The sequence below is a fragment of the Stenella coeruleoalba genome (assembly GCF_951394435.1).
Source record: "Stenella coeruleoalba genome assembly, chromosome: 8".
Taxonomy (NCBI): Eukaryota; Metazoa; Chordata; class Mammalia; order Artiodactyla; family Delphinidae; genus Stenella; species Stenella coeruleoalba.
In genome coordinates, this window is record NC_137154.1 from 58,062,766 (window position 1) to 58,088,755 (window position 25,990).

Below are 25,990 nucleotides of genomic sequence, written 5' to 3' on the forward strand. Positions count from 1 at the left end.
GACTAAAACGAATGGATGAGCAAATGAAAATGGAAAAACAAACAAGAAAAGAAAACTAATCCTTTCTTTGGATGTGTTTATAAATTACTTGGGAAGTTGTAGCATTATAATTGGAGGAAACATCACTTTGTCAACTATAGCTACAGCCATTTCAACAGACACAGAAACTTCTTCAGTGAAGGCCCCTTGCTCTGAAATGCTTTGGTGTAGTTTTTCAAGTGTGATAACTGAAGTTGTTAAAAAATGGCCTGTTCTGAATAACAGAGAAGAATTTAGAGATCCCAGGATATCTGAGTGGTAGAGGGACAAGAAGAGAGATGGGGAAGGTAAGTGTGAAAAAAGGAAAGAAGGGATCAATAAGATAAATGCTCATCCCCACAAACTTGCAAATTTTTGCAAAATAGGCAAACTTTCAATAAATGTGATGATATATTTTGTGGAAATCAGTAAAAGAAATTCATTTCAGATGGGATTGACACAGAGTAGGAGAGTATAAACTCCCTGTAACTTAGCATACACCTTAAAGAGGGCTTTTAAATTTCTTAGGCTGCGAAATCCAGAGAAGTGTTCAAGAATATTTTCTAGAGGTGAAGGACCTCATTGAACATAAAATACACTACAAGAGTATTATTCATGTAATATAACATATTAATACGAATCTCAGTGTGGCAGGCTGAATGACAACACCCTCCCCTAAATATGTCCACATTCTAATCCCCAGAACCCATAAATGTTCCTGTACACAGTAGAAGGGACTTTGTAGATGTGATTAAGTTAAGGATCTTGAGATGAAGAGGTTACTTAGATTATCTGGGTGACCCCAAATGTAACCATAAGGATCTTTATAAGTGAAAGATGGAGGTAAAAGGAACAGAGTCAAAGAGAGAGATTGGAAGATGCTATGCTTCTGATTTTGAAGATAAAGAAAGGGGCCATGAGCAAAGGATGCAAGTGACCAGTAGAAATTGGAAAAGGCAAGGAAATCGATTATCCCTAAAGCCTCCAGAAGAAATGCAGCCCTGCTAACACTTTGAGTTTACCTTAGTAAGACTTCCTAAACTGCAAATACTAAATGTTTATTCTTTTAAACCACTAAATTTGTTGTAATTTGTTGCACCAACAGTAAGAAACTAACATGCTCAGATTGGTGAATCTTGATAAACTAAGAGTCAGATCTACAACTTTTCAAGACTTGACCAAATATTAAGAAAACAATCAGATTGCTAAGGCATGGTGTGGATGGGAGGATAAAAACCACTGAATTGTACACTTTGAAATGGTGAATTTTATGTTATGTGAAATTTTATGTTATATGAATTATATCTCAACAAAAATCAATCAATAACTGACAGAATAAAGATTATACACTAATAACCAAGTTTTGCTTTAACCTATTGTTTGACTGTTTAAATGTAACCCTGACCTATTTTCTTATTTTTCTGAAAACATAATTGATGACGATGATGATGATGATGATAGCGGTGATAATGATGAAAACAATTTTGATGAAGACACCAGGCTGCTTATTGTTCAGCCTCTGTTTCCACCCTAAAAAAATACCATTAATAAATAAAACAAATATAAGATTCTCCCTTTACTTACACCTTTGTAAACTATACTCTTTCTGACTGATTTCTACCCACCTAAAATTCAGTTCCAGATTTTTTATCAACTACCCTGAATAATGCTTTCACCTCTGTTCCAAAGTGACCCTGTGATCTGCCTTCCAGGAGGGATCCAGCCCCTGGACTTTGTCTTTCTCTACATGGAGATATGGCTGACCAGTCCACCCCCACATTCAGAGCAGGACTGTGATAGTATCTGCTTCTGCATATGATGGTTCATATGACGGGAAGATGGGAGCTCAGATTTAGGGAAAGAGAGCTAATGAAGATGGTCCAGAAAGTGCAGATACACCTTGCTATGTCCTATAGATAAGACTATCGTCCCAACTCTTAGAGAAGATGGTAAAACCTGGTTGAACATAGTACTTTCTTGTTTAATAATTTTGAAAGCAGTATATCAACAAATAGTCACCCATGCATCCATTAATAGGATGCATCACAATGAAACAAAAGCTGTGAAGATTATACTTCTTTTCTTTAACATCTTTATTAGAGTACAATTGCTTTACAATGGTGTGTTAGCTTCTGCTTCATAACAAAGTGAATCAGTTATACCTGTACATATGTCCCTATATCTCTTCCCTCTTGCATCTCCCTCTCTCACACCCTCCCTATCCCACCCCTCTAGGTGGTCACAAAGCACCGAGCTAATCTCCCTGTGCTATGCGGCTGCTTCCCACTAGCTATCTATTTTACATTTGGTAGTGTATATATGTCCGTGACTCTCTCTCACTTTGTCCCAGCTTACCCTTCCCCCTCCCCGTATTCTCAACTCTATTCTCTAGTACATCTGCATCTTTATTGCCGTCTTGCGCCTAGGTTCTTCAGACCATATACTTTCTTTTTTTAGATTCCATATATATGCGTTAGCATATGGTATTTGTTTTTCTCTTTCTGACTTACTTCACTCTGTATGACTGTCTCTAGGTCCATCCACCAAACTACAAATACCTCAGTTTCATTCCTTTTTATGGGTGAGCAATGTTCCATTGTATATATGTGCCACATCTTCTTTATTCATTCCTCTGTTGATGGACACTTAGGTTGCGTCCATGTCCTGGATATTGTAAATAGAACTGCAATGAACATTTGGTACATGACTCTTTTTGAATTATGGTTTTCTCAGGGTATATGCCCAGTAGTGGGATTGCTGGGTCGTATGGTAGTTCTATTTTTAGTTTTTTAAGGAACCTCCATCCTGTTCTCCACAGTGGCTGTTATCAATTTACATTCCCACCAACAGTGCAAGAGTGTTCCCTTTTCTCCACACCCTCTCCAGCATTCATTCTTTGTGGATTTTTGGATGATGGCCATCCTGACCGGTGTGAGATGATATCTCATTGTAGTTTTGATTTGTATTTCTCTAATGATTAATGATGTTGAGCATTCTTTCATGTGTTTCCTGGCAATCTGTATATCTTCTTTGGAGAAATGTCTATTTAGGTCTTCTGCCCATTTCTGGATTGGGCTGTTTGTTTTATTTCATATTGAGCTGCACGAGTTGCTTGTATGTTTTGGAGATTAATTCTTTGTCAGTTGCTTCATTTGCAAATATTTTCTCCCATTCTGAGGATTGTCTTTTGCTCTCGATAAACGAGGAAACCATAAAGGTTTCCTTTGCTGTGCAAAAGCTTTTAAGTTTCATTAGGTCCCAATTTGTTTATTTTTGTTTTTATTTCCATTTCTCTAGGAGGTGGGTCAAAAACAATCTTGCTGTGATGTATGTCATAGACTGTTCTGCCTATGTTTTCCTCTAACAATTTGATGGTGTCTGGCCTTACATTCACGTCTTTAATCCATTTTGAGTTTACTTTTGTGTATGGCATTAGGGAGTGTTCTAATTTCATTATTTTACATGTAGCTGTCCAGTTTTCCCAGACCACTTATTGAAGAGGCTGTCTTTTCTCCATTGTATATTCTTGCCACCTTTATCAAAGATAAGGCAACCACATGTGCGTGGGTTTATTTCTGGGCTTTCTATCCTGTTCCATTGATCTATATTTCTGTTTTTGTGCCAGTACCATACTGTCTTGATTACTGTAGATTTGTAGTATAGTCTGAAGTCAGGGAGCCTGATTCTTCCAGCTGTGTTTTTCTTTCTGAAGATTACTTTGGCTATTTGGGGTCTTTTGTGTTTCCATACAAATTGTGAATTTTTTTCTTCTAGTTCTGTGAAAAATGCCATTAGTAGTTTGATAGGGATTGCATTGAATCTGTAGATAGCTTTGGGTAGTAGAGTCATTTTCACAATGTTGATTCTTCCAATACAAGAACATGGTATATCTCTCCATATCTTTGTATCATCTTTAATTTCCTTCATCAGTGTCTTATAATTTTCTGCATACAGGTCTTCTCTCCCCTTACGCAGGTTTATTCCTAGATATTTTATTCATTTTGTTGCAATTGTAAATGGGAGTGTTTTCTTAATTTCACTTTCAGATTTTTCATCATTAGTGTATAGGAATGCAAGAGATTTCTGTGCATTAATTTTGTATCCTGCTACTTTACCAAATTCATTGATTAACTCTAATAGTTTTCTGGTAGCATCTTTAGGATTCTCCATGTATAGTATCATGTCACTGGCAGACAGTGACAGCTATAGTTCTTCTTTTCCAATTTGGATTCCTTTTATTTCTTCTTCTTCTCTGATTACTGTGGCTAAAACTTACAACACTATGTTGAATAATAGTGGTGAGAATGGGCAACCTTGTCTTGTTCCTGATCTTAGTGGAAATGGTTTCAGTTTTTCACCATTGAGGATGATGTTGGCTGTGGGTTTGCCATATATGGCCTTTATTATTTTGAGGAAAGTTTCCACTATGCCTACTTTCTGGAGGGTTTTTATCATAAATGTGTGTTGAATTTTGTTGAGAGCCTTCTCTGAAACTATTGAGATGATCATACGGTTTTTCTCCTTCAATTTGTTAATATGGTGTATCAGGTTGATTGATTTGCATATATTAAAGAATCCTTGCATTCCTGGAATAAACCCCACTTGATCATAGTGTATGATCCTTTTAATGTGCTATTGGATTCTGTTTGCTAGTATTTTGTTGAAGATTTTTGCATCTAAGTTCATCAGTGATATTGGCCTGTAGTGTTCTTTCTTTGCGACATCTTTGTCTGGTTTTGGTATCAGGGTGATGGTGGCCTCGTAGTATGAGTTTGGGAGTATTCCTCCCTCTGCTATATTTTGGAAGAGTTTGAGAAGGATAGGTGTTAGCTCTTCTCTAAATGTTTGATAGAATTTGCCTGTGAAGCTATCTGGTCCTGGGCTTTTGTTTGTTGGAAGATTTTTAATCACAGTTTCAATTTCAGTGCTTGTGATTGGTCTGTTCATATTTTCTATTTCTTCCTGTTTCAGTCTCAGAAAGTTGTACATTTCTAAGAATTTGTCCATTTCTTCCAGGTTGCCCATTTTAATGGCATATATTTGCTTGTAGTAATCTCTCATGATCCTTTGTATTTCTGCAGTGTCAGTTGTTACTTCTCCTTTTTCATTTCTAATTCTATTGATTTCAGTCTTCTACCTTTTTTTCTTCATGAAACTGGCTAATGGTTTATCAATTTTCTTTAATCTTCTCAAAGAACCAGCTTTTACTTTTATTGATCTTTGCTATCGTTTCCTTCATTTCTTTTTCATTTATTTCTGATTTAATCTTTATGATTTCTTTCCTTCTGCTAACTTTGGGGTTATTTGTTCTTCTTTCTCTAATTGCTTTAGGTGTAAGGTTAGATTGTTTATTTGAGATGTTTCTTGTTTCTTAAGGTAGGCTTGTATAGCTATAAACTTCCCTCTTAGAACTGCTTTTGCTGCATCCCATAGGTTTTGTGTCATTGTGTTTTCATTGTCATTTTTTTCTAGGTATTTTTTGATTTCCTCATTGATTTTTTCAGTGATCTCTTGGTTATTAAGTAGTGTGTTGTTTAGCCTCCATGGGTTTGTATTCCTTACAGATTTTTTTCCTGTAATTGATATATATTCTCATAGTGTTGTGGTCGGAAAAGATACTTGATATGATTTCAATTTTCTTAAATTTACCAAGGCTTGATTTGTGAACCAAGATATGATCTATCCTGGAGAATGTTCCATGAGCACTTGAGAAGAATGTGCATTCTGTTGTTTTTCAATGGAATGCCCTATAAGTATCAATTAAGTCCATCTTGTTTAATGTATCATTTAAAGCTTATGTTGCCTTATTTATTTTCATTTTGGATGATCTGTCCATTGGTGAAAGTGGGGTGTTAAAGTCCCTTACTATGATTGTGTTACTGTCGATTTCCCCTTTTATGGCTGTTAGTATTTTCCTTATGTAGTGAGGTGCTCCTATGTTGGGTGCATAAACATTACAATTATTATGTTCTTCTTGGCTTGATCCCTTGATCATTATGTAGTTTCCTTCTTTGTCTCTTGTAATAGTCTTTGTTTTAAAGTCTATTTTGTCTGATATAAGAATTGCTACTCCAGCTTTCTTTTGATTTCCATTTGCATGGAATATCTTTTTCCATCCGCTCACTTTCAGTCTGTATGTGTCCCTAGGTCTGAAGTGGGTCTCTTGTATACAGCATATATATGGGACTTGTTTTTGTATCCATTCAGCCAGTCTATGACTTTTGGTTGGAGCATTTAGTCCATTTACATTTAAGGTCATTATCAATATGTATGTTCCTATTTCCATTTTCTTAATTGTTTTGGGTTTATTATTGTAGGTCTTTTCCTTCTCTTGTGTTTCCTGCCTAGAGAAGTTCCTTTAGAATTTTTTGTAAAGCTGGTTTGGTGGTGCTGAATTCTGTTAGCTTTTGCTTCTCTGTAAAGCTTTTAATTTCTTCGTCAAATCTGAATGAGATCCTTGCTGCGTAATCTTGGTTGTAGGTTTTTCTCCTTCATCAGTTTAAATATGTCCACTCCCTTCTGGCTTGCACAGTTTCTGCTGAAAGATCAGCTCTTAACCTTATGGGGATTCCCTTATGTGTTCTTTGTTGCTTTTCCCTTGCTGCTTTTAATATTTTTCTTTGTATTTAATTTTTGATAGTTTGATTAATATGTGTCTTGGCATGTTTCTCCTTGGATTTATCCTGTATGGGACTCTCTGTGCTTGCTGGACTTGATTATCTATTTCCTTTCCCATACTAGGCAAGTTTTCAACTGTAATCTCTTCAAATATTTTCTCAGTCCCTTTCTTTTACTATTCTTCTGGGACCCCCATAATTCAAATGTTGGTGCGTTTAATGTTGTCCCAGAGGTCTCTGAGACTGTCCTCAATTATTTTCATTCTTTTTTCTTTATTCTGCTCTGCAGTAGTTATTTCCACTATTTTATCTTCCACGTCACTTATCCGTTTTTCTGCCTCAGTTATTCTGCTATTGATCCCTTCTAGAGAATTTTTAATTTAATTTATTGTGTTGTTCATCACTGTTTGCTTGCTCTTTAGTTCTTCTAGGTCCTTGGTAAACGTTTCTTGTTATCTTCTTCATTGTATTCCCAAGATTTTGGACCAGTTTTACTATCATTATTCTCAATTCTTTTTCAGGTAGGCTGCCTATTTCCTCTTCATTTGTTAGGTCTGGTGGGTTTTTGCCTTGCTCTTTCATCTGCTGTGTGTTTCTCTGTCTTCTCATTTTGCTTAAATTTCTGTGTTTGGGGTCTCCTTTTTTGCAGGCTGCAGGTTCGTAGTTTCTGTTGTTTTTGGTGTCTGTCCCCAGTGGCTAAGGTTGGTTCAATGGGTTGTGTAGTTTTCCTGGTGGATGGGACTAGTGTCTGTGTTCTGGTGGAGGAGGCTGGATCTTGTCTTTCTGGTGGGCAAGTCCACGTCTGCTGTCATGATTTGGGGTGTTTGTGGCCTTATTATGATTTTAGGCAGCCTCTCTGCTAATGGGTGGGGTTGTGTTCCTGTCTTGCTAGTCGTTTGGCATAGGGTGTCCTGCACTGTAGCTTGCTGGTCGTTGAGTGAAGCTGGGTGTTGATGTTGAGATGAAGATCTCTGGGAGATTTTTGCTGTTTGATATTACGTGGAGCTAGGAGGTCTCTTGTGGACCAGTGTCCTGAACTTGGCTCTCCCACCTCAGTGGCAGAGTCCTGACGCCTGGCTGGAGCACCAAGAGCCTGTCCTCCACACAGCTCAGAATAAAAGGGAGGAAAAAGAAAAAGAAAGAAAGAAAGAAGAAGATTAAAAAAAAATCAAATAAAGTTATTAAAATAAAAAATATTAAGAAAAAAAATTTTAAGTAAAAAAAAGAAAAAAAAATGGATAGACAGAACCCTAGGACAAATGGTAAAAGCAAAGCTATTCAGAGAAAATCACACACAGAAGCATACATATACACACTCACAAAAAGAGAAAAAGGGAAAAAAAATATATATATAGCCTTGTTCCCCAAGTCCACCTCCTCAATTTGGGATGATTCACTGTATATTCAGGTATTGCACAGATGCAGGGTACATCAAGTTAGTTGACTGTGGAGATTTAATATGCTGCTCCTGAGGCTGCTAGGAGAGATTTCCCTTTCTCTTCTTTGTTCGCACAGCTCCTGGGGTTCAGCTTTCGATTTGGACCACCTCTGCGTGTAGGTCGCCTGAGGGCGTCTGTTCTTCGCTCAGACAGGGCGGGGTTAAAGGAGCAGCTGATTTGGGGCTCACTCAAGCTGGGGGGAGGGAGGGGTATGGAATGTGGTGCGAGCCTGCGGCGGTAGAGGCCAGCATGACGTTGCACCAGCCTGAGGCATGCCGAGCGTTCTCCCGGGGAAGCTGTCCTTGGATCACGGCACCCTGACAGTGGCGGGCTGCACAGGCTCCCAGGAGGGGAGGTATGGGTAGTGACCTGTGCTTGCTGCTGCAGCAGCAGCCTTAGCGTCTCATGCCCGTCTCTGGGGCCCACACTGATAGCCGCGGCTCATGCCCGTCTCTGGAGATCCTTTAAGCGGTGCTCTGAATCCCCTCTCCTGGTGAACCAGGAAACAAAGAGGCAAGAAAAAGTCTCTTGCCTCTTCAGCAGCTCCAGACTTTTTCCCAGACTCCCTCCCAGCTAGCTGTGGCGCACTAACCCCCTTCAGGCTGTGTTCACGCTGCCAACCCCAGTCTTCTGCCTGGGATCTGACCGAAGCCCGAGCCTCAGCTCCCAGCCCCCGCCCGCCGCGGCGGGTGAGCAGACAAGCCTCTCGGGCTGGTGAGTGCTGGTCAGCACTGATCCTCTGTGTGGGAATCTCTCCGCTGTGCCCTCCGAACCCCTGTTGCTGCACTCTCCTCCACAGCCCCGAAGCTCCCCCGCTCCGCCCCCTGCAGTCTCCGCCCGCAAAGGGGCTTCCTCCCCAGTGTGTGGAAACCTTTCCTCCTTCACAGCTCCCTCCCACTGGTGCAGGTCCCATCCCTATTCTTTTGTCCTGTTTTTTCTTTTTTCTTTTGCCCTACCCAGGTATGTGGGGAGTTTCTTGCCTTTTGGGAGCTCTGAGGTCTTCTGCCAGCGTTCAGTAGGTGTTCTGTAGTTGTTCCACATGTAGATGTATTTCTGATGTATTTGTGGGGAGGAAGCTGATCTCCGCTTCTTACTCTTCCGCCATCTTGAAGCCACCCCCTCTATACTTATTTTTAAGCTGATATTTAGTGACTATGATGAGCCCAGCATTGTGACAATCACCTTCTTTATCATATTGTAAACATCATAACAAATCTAAAAAGTTACAATTATGTTTTTCCATTTTATAAATGAGGAAACTAAAGATGAAAAAATTTTTAAAAATAACTTTACCCAATTGATATCCTATTCAGTTTCGTCTCACTATAAACTTGAGCTTTAAACTTCTTTGAGATATAACCTCTTTTTTTAATACAAATAATGTGTTGGGTTTGATAAAGACATCATTTCAACTTAAAAAAAATTATTTGGGTCTGTCATTGTTTCTTTTCCTCCTCTCTCTCTTCTTTTCTTTTCTTCCTTGGAAGACTATTTGATTCACTAGGAAAAATATCTTGTAATAATTTTTACTGTGTTTACTGCCTTGTCCTTTCATTTGAAGATATACACCCTAGAGAAAATGGCTGCACTTTCTCATGGAGAGGGCTCTTGCATTCCTTCAGAGTTTTGTTACTAAGGCCAAGGGATTATCCTGATTTCAATGGACAAATGCAAGGAATAATGGCAAATCACCAATGAAAACTTCTAAGTTCTCAAGAGAAAACATACTGCAAGGTGTCACTCTGGAATTGAGAATTATACAAAGCCACACCTAATATTTCAGCTTGACTGCAGACTAGTAAAGTGATGCAAGATATTAAGAAAACACATCAGGTTCAGAGGTCTATAATTAATCTTGTCAGCAGATGCGGCAGGACAGATTCCTGTTTAAACTTGCATCTTGATGAGACTTTTTCCTCTTTTTGCTGTATCGGTACACAGCACACTGGGGACCCAAGGGATCTAAACCCATTACAGTGGTTTTACGGTCACGTTCATGCTCACTGCATGCCCTGCTTGTGCTTGGAGGCATTAACTATTTAACTGTGACCATGATGTTGTGGAGACAGTGGCAGCTATTAGTGCATTTTTTGTACATGCTGTTGAAGAACAAATATAAAATTAAAAAGTCTGTGTCCCAGGCTTCAGGTAGAATAAATGGTCAGGGGACAATGCATTCTGTATTTAGTTTCTGTAATTGAATTATATCACAAAGCTTTCTAAACATATGTATGCATCATATTCTATAATAGCTAGAGTGAAATGTGCAGAATCATAAGCAATAATTCTATCATTAAATTTTAATGTGCAAGTGTTGGATAAAAACGCATGCATCTAAACCTTGAAACAATACTAGTGAAGGTAACTTACTTTGAAACCCAAGAGATGGATTAAATTATTATCTTTTAGTAACATTAAAAACAGAGGAAATGATTGCAGGTTGAGGAAAATGGGTATCTCTTTAGTGAACAAGTAAGTGAACAGTGGAGTTTCATTTTGATCAGACTTATTCCTCATTATTTAATTTGCCTTTAGAAAAAAATTAAAGGAAAAAGAATAAAAGAAAAGTTAATTTTTAGTTTTTCTTATATGCTCTCTATTTGTCATAGTTCTTATTTTAGAAGTTTCTGTTATTAATTATAATACAGCAACATGCCACATTACATTGGGATATGACACATATTTTATACACTTATATAACTAATGTACAGTAAATTCATGTAAAATGGGAAGTATTTCTTAGAAAAATACAAATGACTCAAAGAGCTGTGTGTTTTCTTTCTCACTCTCAACCTCTTAAATCCAAGTAATTTATAATCTGCATGGTGTCAGGGAGATGGAATATGATCTACTCTGCAACATGAATTAGGATAGTGGATAGTAAAGCAAATTATATATATACACATATTATATATATGTATACAGATTATATATATATATATATATATGTATGTATGTATGTATGTATTTGTATCATTAGCAGGTAATCGTCTAGGCTTTGCTGGATCTAGTTAGAATGATTCTAGTATTCTATGTAGAAATCTTCCTGGTTTAAAGTAAGTGAGAGTAATTGTGGATAACTTTTATTCTAAGGACCCATTTTAAATCATTTCCATTTAAGTTAACAAGCAGTAGTTTTCTTCATATTTATTGATATCTAACACTATATTTTATATGTATTTGTCTATTTACTGATTATCTTCTCCACTAGAATGGAAGTTTCATGGTGGCAGAATTTTTGTCAATGTCTTTTAACCTCTTTATACAAAGGCTTTTGAAGATTTCTTCACTTTGATGGTTTGTGAAAAATGGCTGAAGACATCCCAGTCCTACTATGCAGAAAACAGGCTGTAATTGTGTTCTTCTAGGTGCATCAATCCAAGTCTTCTCTTGGGTCTCTGGACCCGTGCGGAACAAAGGAACAAGTGAGCGTTTATCACAAAGGTGAAAGAAGTTTTCACAGAGTAGCCAGGTGTACAATTCTATGTCTTTTTTCATGCAAAGCTACTCTGGGATCTGTTCCTTTCTCTGTCATTATTTCTTTGTAATTTTTCATCCACTTGTTAATTTATGCCCCAATTGTATTGAATTTCTTCCACTTTTCAGAATACATCGTATGTCTCACTGTCTCTAGTCCTTGGCATATATACTCCAACCCCCACTGTTCATCTGGTTAACTTTTACTTATCCTTAACATCAGTCTGGGTGTCACGGGTGTCACTATTTTTGAAAAATCTTTCCTGATCTCTGAATCTTGGTTTGATATCCCTACTATATGATCTCATATTATCATGGGTTTTCCCCAATCACAAATTTACCACTCCCACCACCACCCCAAATGTAATTCTACTTCAGTAGAGTAGAAGCTCACTGAAGGCAGAGCCCAGGACATGTTTGTTCATTATTGTGTCTCCACATACTTATTAGTCTGTAATATAAATATGTTTATGTGCATATGTATATGTACAGTGGTAAGGAATTTGGACTCTATCCAGTGATAAATGGGAATATCACTTATTGAAAAATATCATCACTGATAATTTATAACAAACTGGAAAAGGTCAACTTCTATTAAAAATATTTTGCTTATAAAGAAAGATGATCTATTCATAAAAAATTTCCATTTAATACTCATGGGATATATATCCCAGGTTCTGGCATTGAGAGGCTGGGTTTTGGTCATGTAGAGAACTCAGGTTTTCAGTCTAGTATTCTTCACTGACCATATTAGATTCATAGGCAGACCTGATGCTGCAGGTTTTCATGACACTGGCTCTATGGTGTGTGGGAAGGTGTACAGATTTTCACTGAAAGTAGCCAAGATGTGCACCATGATTCGAATAATCTGCAATATTAATAGCAATATTGTAACATGTATTTTGTAGTAGTGTAATAATGACTCAGATCCCCTTAGTCCCAAAGGGCTGCTTGTTCCCAAAAGCTCCTCCAGTCACAGGATTGGCTCTTACTGGTCCAAATTGGGTCATGTGCCCATACCTGAACCAATCACGGGTGGTCAGGGATGGGCTGAGGCTCTGATTGGCCAGGCATGGAACATGTGTCTATTCCTGAACCAATCACATTGGTCAGGGATGGGGTAAGGCTCTGATTGGCTAGGCTTGGAACCTGTGCCCATCCCTTTAAATGGCACTACTATGGGCCTGTCAGCTTCATCCAAACTATGTGGATGGAGAATGGAGGTGGAGTTCTCTAGAAGAAAGTCAGGATTCTGTAAGAGAAGATGAGATGAATGCTAGGTAGGTATGAACAACAGATGTCAACTAGACCCTTGAAGAAGACAGTTCATTTCAGTCTGATTGCATAGACCGAATGAGAGTTCAAAAGATCAGATTTTTAAATTTAGTCTAGGGGAGATTGGTTCAAGATGGCAGAGTAGAAGGACGTGCTCTCACTCCCTCCTGTGAGAGCACCAGAATCACAACTAACTGCTGAATAATCATTGAAAGGAAGACACTGGAACTCACCAAAAAAGATACCTCACATCCAAAGACAAAGGAGAAGCCACAATGAGATGGTGGGGGAGGCACCATCACAATAAAATCAAATCCCATAACTGCTGGGGGGGTGACTCACAAACTGAAGAAAAATTATACCACAGAAGTCCACCCACTGGAGTGAATACTCTGAGCCCCATATCAGGCTTGCCAATCAGGGGGCCTGGAAATGGGAGGAGGAATTCCCAGAGAATCAGACTTTGAAGGGTAGTGGGATTTCATTGCAGGACTTCGAGAGGACTGGGAGAAACAGAGACTCCACTCTTGGAGGGCATGCACAAAGTAGTGTGCGCATCAGGACCAAGGGGGAAGGTACAGTGACTCCAAAGGAGACTGAACCAGACAAACGTGCTGCTGTTGGAGGGTATCCTGCAGAGGCAGGGTGTGGCTGTGGCTCACCACAGGGCCAAGAAAACTGGCAGCAGAAGTCCTGGGAAGTACTCCTTGGCATGACCGTCCCAGAGTCCACCATTAGTCCCACCAAAGAGCCTGTAGCCTCCAGTGCAGGGTCGTCTCAGGTCAAACAACCAACAGGGAGGGAACTCAGCCACATCCATCAGCAGACAAGTGAATTAAAGTTTTACTGAGTTCTGCCCACCAGAGCAACACCCAACTATACCCACTACCAGTCCCTTCCATCAGGAAGCTTCCACAAGCCTCTTAGATAGCCTCATCCACCAGAGGGCAGACAGCAGAAACAAGAACTACAATCCTGCAACCTAAGGAATGAAAACCGCATTCACAGACAGACAAAATGAAAAGGCAGAGGACTATGTATCAGATGAAGGAACAAGATAAAACCCCAGAAAAAAAACTAAATGAAGTGGAGATAGGCAATATTCGAGAAAAAGAATTCAGAGCAATGATAGTGAAGATGATCCAGGACCTCAGAAGAAGAATGCAGGAAAAGATCGAGAAAATGCAAGAAATGTTTAACAAAGACCTAGAAGAATTAAAGAACAAACAAGCAGAGATGAACAATACAATAACTGAAATGAAAAATACACTACAATGAATCAATAGCAGAATAACTGAGGCAGAAGAACGGATAAGTGACCTGGAAGACAGAATGATGGAATTCATTGCTGCGGAACAGAAAAAAGAATGAAAAGACATGAAGAGCAGCCTAAGAGACCTCTGGGACATTAAACACACCAACATTCGTATTATAGGGGTCCCAGAAGGAGAAGAGAAAAATAAAGGATCTGAGAAAATATTTGAAGAGATTATAGCTGACGATTTCCCTAACATGGGAAAGGAAATAGCCACCCAACTCCAAAAAGTACAGAGAGTCCCACGCAGGATAAACACAAGGACAAACATGCCAAGACACATAGTAATAAAACTGACAAAAATTAAAGAAAAACTATTAAAAGCAATAAGGGACAAATGACAAATAACATACAAGGGAATTCCCATAAGGTTAACAGCTGATTTCTCAGCAGAAACTCTACAAGCCAGAAGGAAGTGACATGATATATTTAAAGTGATGAAAGGGAAGAACTTACAACCAAGATTACTCTATCCAGCAAGGATCTCCCTCAGTTTCAACAGAGAAATCAAAAGCTTTACAGATAAGCTAAAGCTAAGAGAATTCAGCACCATGAAACCAGATTACAACAAATGCTAAAGGAACTTCTCTTAGTGGAAACACAAGAGAAGAAAAGAACCTACAAAAACAAATCCAAAACAATGAAGAAAATGTAATAGGAACATACATATCAATAATTACCTTAAATGTAAATGGATTAAATGCTCCAACCAAAAAACACAGGCTCACTGAATGGACATAAAAACAAGAGCCATATATATGCTGTCTACAAGAGACCCACTTCAGACCTAGGGACACATACAGACTGAAAGTGAGGGGATGAAAAAAGATTTTCCATGCAAATGGAAATCAAAAGAAACATGCAGTAGCAATATTCATATCAGATAAAATAGACTTTAAAATAAAGAATATTGGGCTTCCCTGGTGGCACAGTGGTTGAGAGTCTGCCTGCCAATGCAGGGAACACGGGTTCGTGCCCCGGTCCGGGAAGATCCCACATGCCGTGGAGCGGCTGGGCCCATAAGCCATGGCCGCTGAGCCTGAGCGTCCAAAGCCTGTGCTCCGCAGCAGGAGAGGCCACAACAGTGAGAAGCCCGCGTACCACAAAAATAAATAAAGAAAGAAAGAAAGAAAGAAAGAAAGAAAGAATATTACAAGAGACAAGGAAGGACACTACATAATGATCAAAGGATCAATCCAATAAGAAGATATAATAATTCTAAATATATATGCACCCAGGATAGGAGAACCTCAATACATAAGGCAAATGCTAACAGTTATAAAAGATGAAATTGACAGTAACACAATAATAGTGGGGGATTTTAACACCTCACTTACACCAATGGACAGATCATACAGACAGAAAATTGGTAAGGAAACACAAGCTTTAAATGACACAATAGACCAGATAGATTTAATTGATATTTATAGGACATTCCACTCAAAAACAGCAGAATAAACTTTGTTTTCAAGTGCACATGGAACATTCTCCAGGATACATCACACCTTGGGTCACAAAGCAAGCCTGAGTGAATTTAAGAAAATTGAAATCATATCAAGCATCTTTTCTGACCACAACACTATGGGATTAGATATCAAATACAGGGGAAAAAAACGTAAAAAACACAAACACATGGAGGTTAAACAATACATTACTAAATAACCAAGAGATCACTGAAGAAATCAAAAAATACCTAGAGACAAATGACAATGAAAACACAACAATCCAAAACCTATGGGATGCAGCAAAAGCAGTTCTAAGAGGGAAGTTTATAGCAATACAAGCTTACCTCAGCAAACAAGAAAATTTTCAAATGAACAATCTAACCTGACACCTAAAGGAACTACTGAAAGAAGAATAAACAAAACCCAAAGTCAGTAGAAGGAAAGAAATCATAAAGATCAAAACAGAAATAAATGAAATAAAAACAAGGAATAAAATGGCAAATATCAATAAAACTAAAAGCTGTTCTTTGAGAAGATAAACAAAATTGATAAATATTTAGCCAGGCTCATCAAGAAAATGAGGGAGAGGACACAAATCAATAAAATTAGGAATATAAAAGAAGTTACAGTGGACACCACAGAAATACAAAGCATCATAAGAGACTACTACAAGCAACTCTATGCCAATAAAATGGACAACCTGGAAGAAATGGACAAATTCTTACAAAGGTATAACCTTCCAAGACTGAACCAGGAAGAAATAGAAAATATGAATAGAACAATCACAAGTAATGAAATTGAAACTGTGATTAAAATTCTTCCAACAAACGGAAGTCCAGGACCAGATGGCTTCACAGGTGAAGTCTATCATTTAGAGAAGAGTTAACAGGCATCATTCTTAATCTCTTCCAAAAAACTGCAGAGGATCAGAATGGGCATCATCAGAAAACCTACAAACAACAAACTCATTGTACAAGGCCACTGACACCCTGATACCAATACCAGACAAAGATACTACCAAAAAAGAAAATTACAGCCCAATATCACTGATGAATATAGGTGCAAAAATCCTCAACCAAATACTAGCAAATAGATTCCAACAGCACATTAAAAGGATCATATACCATGATCAAGTGCAATTTATCCCGGCGATGCAAGGATTCTTCAATATGCACAAATCAATCAATGTGATATACAATACTAACAAACTGAAAAATAAAAACCATATGATCAAATCAATAGATGCAGAAAAAGCTTTTGACAAAATTCAACACCCATTTATGATAAAAACTCTCCAGAGAGTGGGTATAGAGGGAACCTACCTCAACATGATAGAGGCCATATATGACAAACCCACAGCAAACATCATTCTCAAAGGTGAAAAACTGAAAACATTTCCTCTAAGATCAGGAACAAGCAAGGACGTCCACTCTCCCCACTGTCATTCAACATAGTTATGGAAATCCTAGCCTCAGCAGTCAGAGAAGAAAAAGAAATAAAAGGAATACAAATTGGAAAGAAGAAGTAAAACTGTCACTGTTTGCAGATGACATTATACTATACATAGATAATTCTAAAGATACCACCAGAAAACTACTAGAGCTAATCAATGAATTTGGTAATACTGCAGGCTACAAAATTAATGCACAGAAATATCTTGCATTCCTATACACTAACAATGAAAGATCAGAAAGAGAAATTAAGGAAACAGTTCCATTCACCATTGCAACAAAAATAATATAATAACTGGGAACAAACCTACATAAGGAGGCAAAAAACCTGTACTCACAAAACTATAAGACACTGATGAAAGAAATCAAAGATGACACAGACAGATGGAGAGATATACCATGTCCTTGGATTGGAAAAATCAATATTGTGAAAAATGACTATACTACCCAAAGTAATCTATAGATTCAGTACAATCCCTATCAAATTACCAATGGCATGTTTTACATAACTAGAATAAAAAATCTTAAAATTTGTATGGAGACATAAAAGACCCCAAACAGCCAACGCAATCTTGAGGGGAAAATATGGTGCTGGAGGAATCAGACTCTCTGACTTCAGACTATACTTCAAAGCCACAGTAATCAAGACAGTATGGTACTGGCACAAAAACAGAAATATAGATCAATGGAACAGGATAGAAAGCCCAGAGACAAACCCATGTACCTATGCTCAACTAACGTACGACAAGGGAGGTACGGATACATAATGGAGAAAAGACAGTCTCTTCAGTAAGTGGTGCTGGGAAAACTGGACAGCTACATGTAAAAGAATGAAATTAGAATACTCCCTAACACCATACACAAAAATAAACTCAAAATGGATTAAAGACCTAAATGTAAGACCAGACACTATAAAACTCTTAGAGGAAAACATAGGAAGAACACTCTTTGACATAAATCACAGCAAGATTTTTTGACCCACCTCCTAGAGTAATGGAAATAAAAACAAAAATAAACAAATGGGACTTAATGAAACTTAAAATCTTTTGCACAGCAAAGGAAACTATAAACAAGACGAAAAGACAACCCTCAGGATGTGAGAAAATATTTGCAAACAAATCAACGGACAAAGGATTAATCTACAAAATATATAAACAGCCATGCAGCTCAATATTAAAAAAAAAAAAAAAAAACCCAATCCAAATATGGGCAGAAGACCTAAATAGAAATTTCTCTAAAGAAGACATACTAGATGGCCAAGAGGCACATGAAAAGCTGCTCAACATCACTAATTATTAGAGAAATGCAAATCAAAACTACAGTGAGGTATCACCTCACACCTGTTAGAATGGGCATCATCAGAAAACCTACAAACAACTAATGCTGGAGAGGGTGTGGAGAAAAGGGAACCCTCTTGCACTGTTGGTGGGAATGTAAATTGATACAGCCACTATGGAAAACAGTATAGAGGTTCCTTAAAAAACTAAAAATAGAACTACCATATGACCCAGCAATCCCACTACTGGGCATATACCCAGAGAAACATAATTCAAAAAGACGCATGCACCCCAATGTTCATTGAAGCACTGTTTGCAATAGCCAGGTCATGGAAGCAACCTAAATGCCCATCGACAGACGAATGGATAAAGACAATGTGGTACATATATACAATGCAATATTACTCAGACTTAAAAATGAACGAAACTGTGTCATTTGTAGAGACATGGATGGATCTAGAGACAGTCATACAGAGTGAAGTAAGTCAGAAAGAGGAAAACAAATATCGTATATTTACACATATATGTGGAATCTACAAAAATGGTACAGTGAACTGGTTTGCAAGGCGGAAAGAGAGACACAGTTGTAGAGAACAAACGTATGGACACCAAGGGGGGAAAGCGGGGTGGGGGGGTGGGGGGTGGGATGAAGTGGGAGGTTGGGATTGACATATATACACTAATATGTATAAAATAGATAACATAAGAACCTGCTGTATTAAAAAATAAATAAGTAAATTTCGTCTAGGGTCCAGTCTAGGATCCTGCATTGTAAAAAAAAATACTAAAAGACAAACAAAAAAAATGACTTAATATTTTCTCAAGTGATTATTACTGTATTGTGTTGCAGTGACATTCAGTTATTCTATAAAACACCCTTACCACATTGTTTTTACCTATCAGCATTTGTATACCATTCTGTGGCTCTCAGAAGACTCTGTTCTTCCCACGATGTATTATTCGTTTGTGCTGCTGTGGAACTCGAAGCTCTGCAGGCTTCTCTTGTTGTGAGAAACATCTGAGAGATAAATGTGCACTTGTGTTCCATCTAACATCTCATGCACACGGGAAGCTAGTTTCTATAATGCCTGGGGAGATCTGAATCACAATGTCACACAATTAAATTGTGACAGGGATTATGTCTAAAGCTCCTGGAGGTCACCACAGGTACAATATGAGATGTGTGAGCTGATACATATGGATTATGACATGTGCCAAAGTTTTCTGCTTTGATGATCACTGTGTTCGTGTTTTGACCCTTTATATCATTTTATTTAGACTAGTCTTTGAAAGCACAGGATTCTGATCAGAGATAATAAATCAAAAAGCTGTGATTGAGCTTCTTTGATGAGGAAGGCATTCTGCTGGTCTCTGAGGCAGCCAGTGAAGTGGGGAGAAGCTCTAATTTTGAATATCTATAAAGTGTCAGATACTGTGAGATGTTTTTTTTGGTTTGCATTATTGAGACAAGCCTGAGAGGTGGGTATCTTTAGACCTGTATAATTTGAGGTGCAAGTTAAGGCACAAATCACCCAGGGAAAGCATCTGGAATTTGAACCCAGTTATATCCAAGTTCAAGGTCCAGCCAGCTGAGGATCGGTAGTGTTTCGAAAGCAATAAATAAGAATCAGAGTCCACCCATTTCTCTGTATTGAGGACTCCTAGCTGTGCTCTCAAGAGGCTGATAAAAGTGACAGATGCTACGCCTGGAAAATAAAGATACTCATTTGTGCCTATTCTTTCAGGGAATTTGTGGACCTTGAAATTTATCCACAGACACTTGGATCTCAGAATAAAGACAATCTACAGGGAAGAAACCCAGTCTTATTAAACTCTGCTTTCCCTTTGGTGTATAGAATCCCTGCCAGGCACAGAACTGGTGATAAATAAAGCTTGTTGAATGGAATAAATGAATTAAAGAGTGAATTAATTGGGATAGACATATATACACTAATATGTATAAAATAAATAATAAAGAAGAGTGAATTAATAGAAGATGTCTCTCTCCACTCTGCACTATTAACCCAAATTATGTGTGGGTATTTGGCTTACTTCTGTATCACTGTACTGCATGGTCTAAAATTTACTGAGCACCTACTAAATGCTAGGTCTGTGTTCCTCATTCTATATGTGCTATTAAATTTAATCCTCACCATGGTCAGTCTTCAATTATATAAATCTTACATTCAGGCACTAGAATAGTGCCTGATACAGAGTGAGAAAAATGTAAGTGATAGGAAAAATGCACTACGTGTGATCAGTAAAGCTAACATTTATTAAGTGCTTGTTATGTTCAACGCACACATCCAAATGCTTTACATGTATTATCCTAGTTTAATCCTCACAACACTATGAAGCAAGTATTCATACTAACTTTTTTTACTAAAGATATAACTGACAGAGCAAATAATATGTCTTACCTAAGGTCAAGGAGCTATAAAGGAACAGAGCCAAGATTTGAATCTGAGGCTTTCTGATCTTACAGCTCATGGAAACTGAGACACAGAGAGAAAGCAACTTGTCTGGAATCATAAAAGTACTACGTGATAAAGCAGAGACATAACCCTAGTATTCTTTTCACTACTCAATTTTAATTCTACATGCCATCATTTAATACCACAAAATTGACAGACATCACTCTCCGGCTAGCCCTGATTTATAATTTGTTGGCACTAACTACCTGTGGTATCTGTAGGTACAAGACAGGAAACAAACAAACAAAAAAGATAGAGACTAACTTGTCTCACAAAACTTGGTAGCTTCATTGAGCTTGTGATGCTCCCAACATTTTGGGAACAGGATGATCAAATATGCTACAAATACTCAACCCTGACCTAAAGCTTATTTAGGCTAGAGAAATTCCTGTACCTTTCTCATTCTTAGCTTGGTTCTACACTGAAACTACAGCAACTGCATCCTATACTAACCATTTAGAGGTATTATCAACAGAGGCAGAATATGGCTCTTGGCAGTTTATTTTATGATATTTGATTAATATCACTATAATAGTATATATTAGAATGTTAATTTTGTAGCTACTTCTAGTCTCCTGATACATTAATATCTAATTATACCACTTTAGTCTATGTGTTCTTTCCCTGTAACCCAGCACCCATATAGCAAATACTAGGTTATACATCTCACTTAACAAATAAGGGTAAATTAAGAAATACAATAGGAAGTATAGGTTACAGTTGTGGTTTTGAAAAGTCAGAAAGTCATGGATCTAAATCTTGTCTCCATTCACTGAGAGTTGTGGGACTTTTGTCAAAATACCTATTTAATCTAAATCTCAGTTCTATCCTCAGTAAAGCAGAGATAATAAGATTCATGTCTCATAGGATTATGAACATTAACATAAAATAATATAGATAAAGCACTCGGAATAGGCCCTGCATATAAGAACTGCTTAATAAATGTTAACTTTATTAAATACACATCTGTATTTTCCTTAGAATTATACTTTACTTAGTATTGCTTACAGTTCTATCTATCTATCTATCTATCTGTCTGTCTAAATCATTGACTCATTTAATCTTCATCACAACCCTATGATATTGGATTATTATCCCCATTTTATGAAAGAGGAAACCAAAGCTCAGAAAGGTTAACTAACTTGCAAAAAAATCATACATTTAGTAAAATTTAACTTTCTTCAGTACATTGTTTCCTGTCTTTATCTATCTGTAGTACCATAATCATAAAAGGGCACAGACAGCCCCAGTAAAAATAGAATGCAAAGTAAGCACAATGACCTCTACCATAATGCTACAAAAGCTTCAACAGCAGTCTTTATACAAGGAATGTAGGCTCAGAAAGATGCATCTAGCTATGAGAACAAAGAAGAAAGGCTACAAGCTTGGATACATTAAAAATAAATATTTGTTTCCCATAAAATGCATACCCACTGTTATTCAACCCAATTATTTTTATGCAATCCCATATTTAAAACCCTTCAACATTATGACTTTATAGCATTTCTTTATTCTTAAATGTTTAAAACACTGTTTGGGATAAAACCAGTTATACAGAAAAGAATTAAGAATGAGAAAGATACAGATTGTATCAAACAGCTCTGTTTAAAAGAAAAAACAAAATTGTTCACTCTGTGATAAGCAAAGGAATGAGACAGTAATATAATGGAAAGGGAAAAGAACATAGTGTCTATCAGCCTAAGTTCAAATCCTGGTGACCTTGGTCAATTAATTCACTTAACCTCTCAAAGACTCAGGTTTTTTTTTTTTTTTCCCTCATCTATAAAATGGAAATAAAAATAAAATGAGGATTCTTGCTTCAGTCATATTTTTGTGATAGTTACTTTAGTATACTATAAATGACATAACTGCTATGAAGAGATGGCTTTGTACTCTTTGAAAAGCCTACCACAGAAGTATGCATTTTAAGTTATCAAAAGTCGCTGTAAGCAGCAAGTACAAAATAGATATTTGTTGAGTGGTTTAAGAAAGCACTTTGGAAACAACTTACAGAATAGTGTGTACATAGATTTGGATCTTTAAAGCTCAAAGTCTACTATGTATGTGGCTCCTGCCTTGCAATGATTTTCTCTTTCACCACCTTGCAGCCTCAGGTCCAGTACTTTGTTCATTTAACTCTACTCAGCCAAATGCCTTCTCCTGAGTAAGGTTATAATGATGGACTCTTATGGTCAATTTATGTAGTTTGGCAACAGCTGGAAATTACAGCAGAGATTCAATAAGCACCACTATTTGAGTTTATTAACATTTATGAGAAAATAATGCCAAATAAATTTTATGAAAAGTGAGAGACATTTAATCAGCATTATAAATCATGTTTTTTGTGATTTTTTTCAGTTTTTACACTTCAGTGAAGATATGATTTAGAAGGCAGCTGTGATCTTTTATCATGCTACATGTAAAAATCATTATTGACTATGACTACATTTTTGAATTTATCAAATTATTAAATTTAAGTTCTAGTTACATTTTTTAAAAGTAGGACTGAAGTATAGAGAATAGAAAAAATAGCTTCATGAATCACGTTGCTGTTTACATTTCTACTGATGAGTCTAGTCATCTGTTTAAATATAAAATCCTATTCTTACTGAATAAGTTAGGGCTAAGTTAAGAAACTCAAATAACAGTTCCTTTTGATTCCACTTTATCATGCCATCTGTCACTAAAGTATACAAATTATCTGCTTCATCCACTTCCCGTGTATTCAATGTCCACCAAGTTCCTGAAGCTGCTTTCAAATGTTTCTAAAATATGCATACCCCTCTTCCATTATCAGTATTGCTGTCCTAGTAAAGGAACTTGTCATCTGGGCAGTTATCCTAGGCTCATACTCAGTCCCTTCAGCCTCTCTCCCTCCTGCCTGTCTATGAACCACATGATCAGTGATTACCAAATACTCACTCTGGGTATTTGCCTTTTGTAGATAGAATTCAAGTTGGCCCTTCTGTGACCCCTGGGTATAGACTGTCAATAAGCCTCAAGGTCCTACAGCTCTGCAGGTAACCATTAAGCCTAATGAACCTTCAACTTCTGAAGTTTAACTGAGACAGCTACACCCTACTCCATCCTCAGAAGTGGAATGGAATATTTGCAATCTACCTTCCACACCATCACCAGTTATCTTTCTGAAAATAGATGACTCTGTCACATAGCTCGCTAATGATGCTATTCCACTGCATAATGTAGCAATGTTACCATGTGGCAGCCAAAACATATTTTCATCTCCTATCACATGCATCACTCTATGGATTTGCACATGCTGTCCCTTCTCTGTAGGTTAATCTTTTGCCTGTCCCCTGCCGAGGAAACACTTGATCATACTTCAGAGTCCACAGGAACTCACAGACAGAGAGAAGAGACTGGTGGTTGCCAAGGGAAAGGGGAGGTGGTGGAGGGATGGAGTGGGAGTTTGGGATTAGCAGATGAAACTGTTATATATAGAATGGATAAACAACAAGGTCCTACTGTATAGCACAGAGAACTATATTTAATATCCTGTGATAAGACATATGGAAAAGAATATGAAAAAGAATATATATATATGTATAACTGAATCACTTTGCTGTGCAGCAGGAATTAACACAACATTGTAAATCAACTACACTTCAATTAAAAAAAAAAAAAAAACAGTGAAAAGAACACTGCCTCTCTGAATCCTTCATTAACACAACTCATCTGCTTCTTAACACGGGGAGTTGACTACTCCATCCTCAGTGCCCATACAGTACTTTGACATTAAGAATTTCTCTCATCCAAAATTTCCTGTGCTGTGTTTGAGTTTCACATGTAAATCTCTGTCTCCCTGACAAGGCTTCAAATTCCCTGAGGGAAAGGGTCATCATACTGTACTCATTTCTGTATCTCCAATGCATGTTATAGTACTTGCTTCATAAGTAAGATATAATACAAATTTTGTTTGTGCTCTTGAATCCCTATTTAAAGATGTCCTTTAGCTAAAATGAAACAAATGGAAGAGATAATGGAGTTGAGAGTCATAGAGGGAAATAAGAGAGAAAATAGGACTTGTCACATTCTAGATTAATAATGTTAAGGTTAAAGATTGGAAGCAAGATACTAGTCATGAGTGGACCAAGTAGTTCCTATAGTTTCTACACACACTAAGCAGCAAGAGAAGAAGACTATAATTTTTTAAGCATTTAGTGTATGCCAGTCAGAATACCAGTTCTTTAATAGTTTTAATCATTTAATCGGTACAACCTTATGAGTTATATATAATTCACATAGTATTGGTGAGGAAACAGATGTTTGGTGAGATGAAACAGTTTGCCTGTGATACCATAGCTGTTAGTATAAAAGCTAACATTTCTACCCAAGTGTGTGCAACTTGAGAGTTAAACTTTTTCTTCTTTAAATGCTCATTTCAGAGACTCATACATAATAGGGACTAGATGAATGTTAATAATATTCATAATGAAAATTCCTAACACTTACTGAGCAGTTATTATCTGTCAGGTACAAGGCTGAGCACTGGGGACAACGTGGTGAATTAGACACATCTTCTCAAAGGTTTTGAAATGTATCTGAGACAAATTGAATTGAACCTAAAGCTTAGTGTATCCAACCTTAAAGTAATTCTGAGGTTTATCAAACAAACAGAAAGTGCTTAGTTTTGTTTGGCTCTGTTTTGCTTCTGTGACTATAGAAGGAGGAAAAGGAGTCTCTTTATCAAACAGTGTGGAGGCAAGAGGCTCTCTTCCACGCCGGGAGAGTGCCTTCGATAATTACCAAAGGAGCTGGATGTCTCCAGCTCCTTCCAATTAACTTCTGTTACAGAGTGCTGTTGACTGCTTGCCTGACAGCCACACGCAGATGGGGGAGAGGAGTGCGCACAAGATCTCCTTGCATTTCCTGGTTCACAGATTAAAGGCAGTGTCAAGAGCAAATCAGAGTCAGGGAATTGATTTATTTGGCACTGAGTGTATGGGAAAGAGCCATTTGGAGTCATTACAAAAAAGGTTGAGCTGCTTTCATATTATGCTCTACCTCTTGGTACACAAATCAAACAGTTTTTGCCTTTCAGATGCATTTGCTCTGAGGGTTTCACTGCCAGAAAATGTGGCTAGATTCAGCTTTCTTAAATCTCAGCACTCATAACCGTAATGGTAACTGTTACAACCACTCTGGCCCGAGATCAATGCTTGCTGGGCACTGCTGACAGAG

At 37.6% G+C, this 25,990-nt stretch overlaps 1 protein-coding gene across 1 annotated transcript in view; it reads right to left on the reverse strand.

Annotated features, from left to right (window-relative positions):
- Positions 1 to 25,990, reverse strand: part of TENM4 (teneurin transmembrane protein 4) — a 2,953,681-nt gene that overhangs the window by 2,209,364 nt on the left and 718,327 nt on the right. The window lies entirely within an intron of this gene.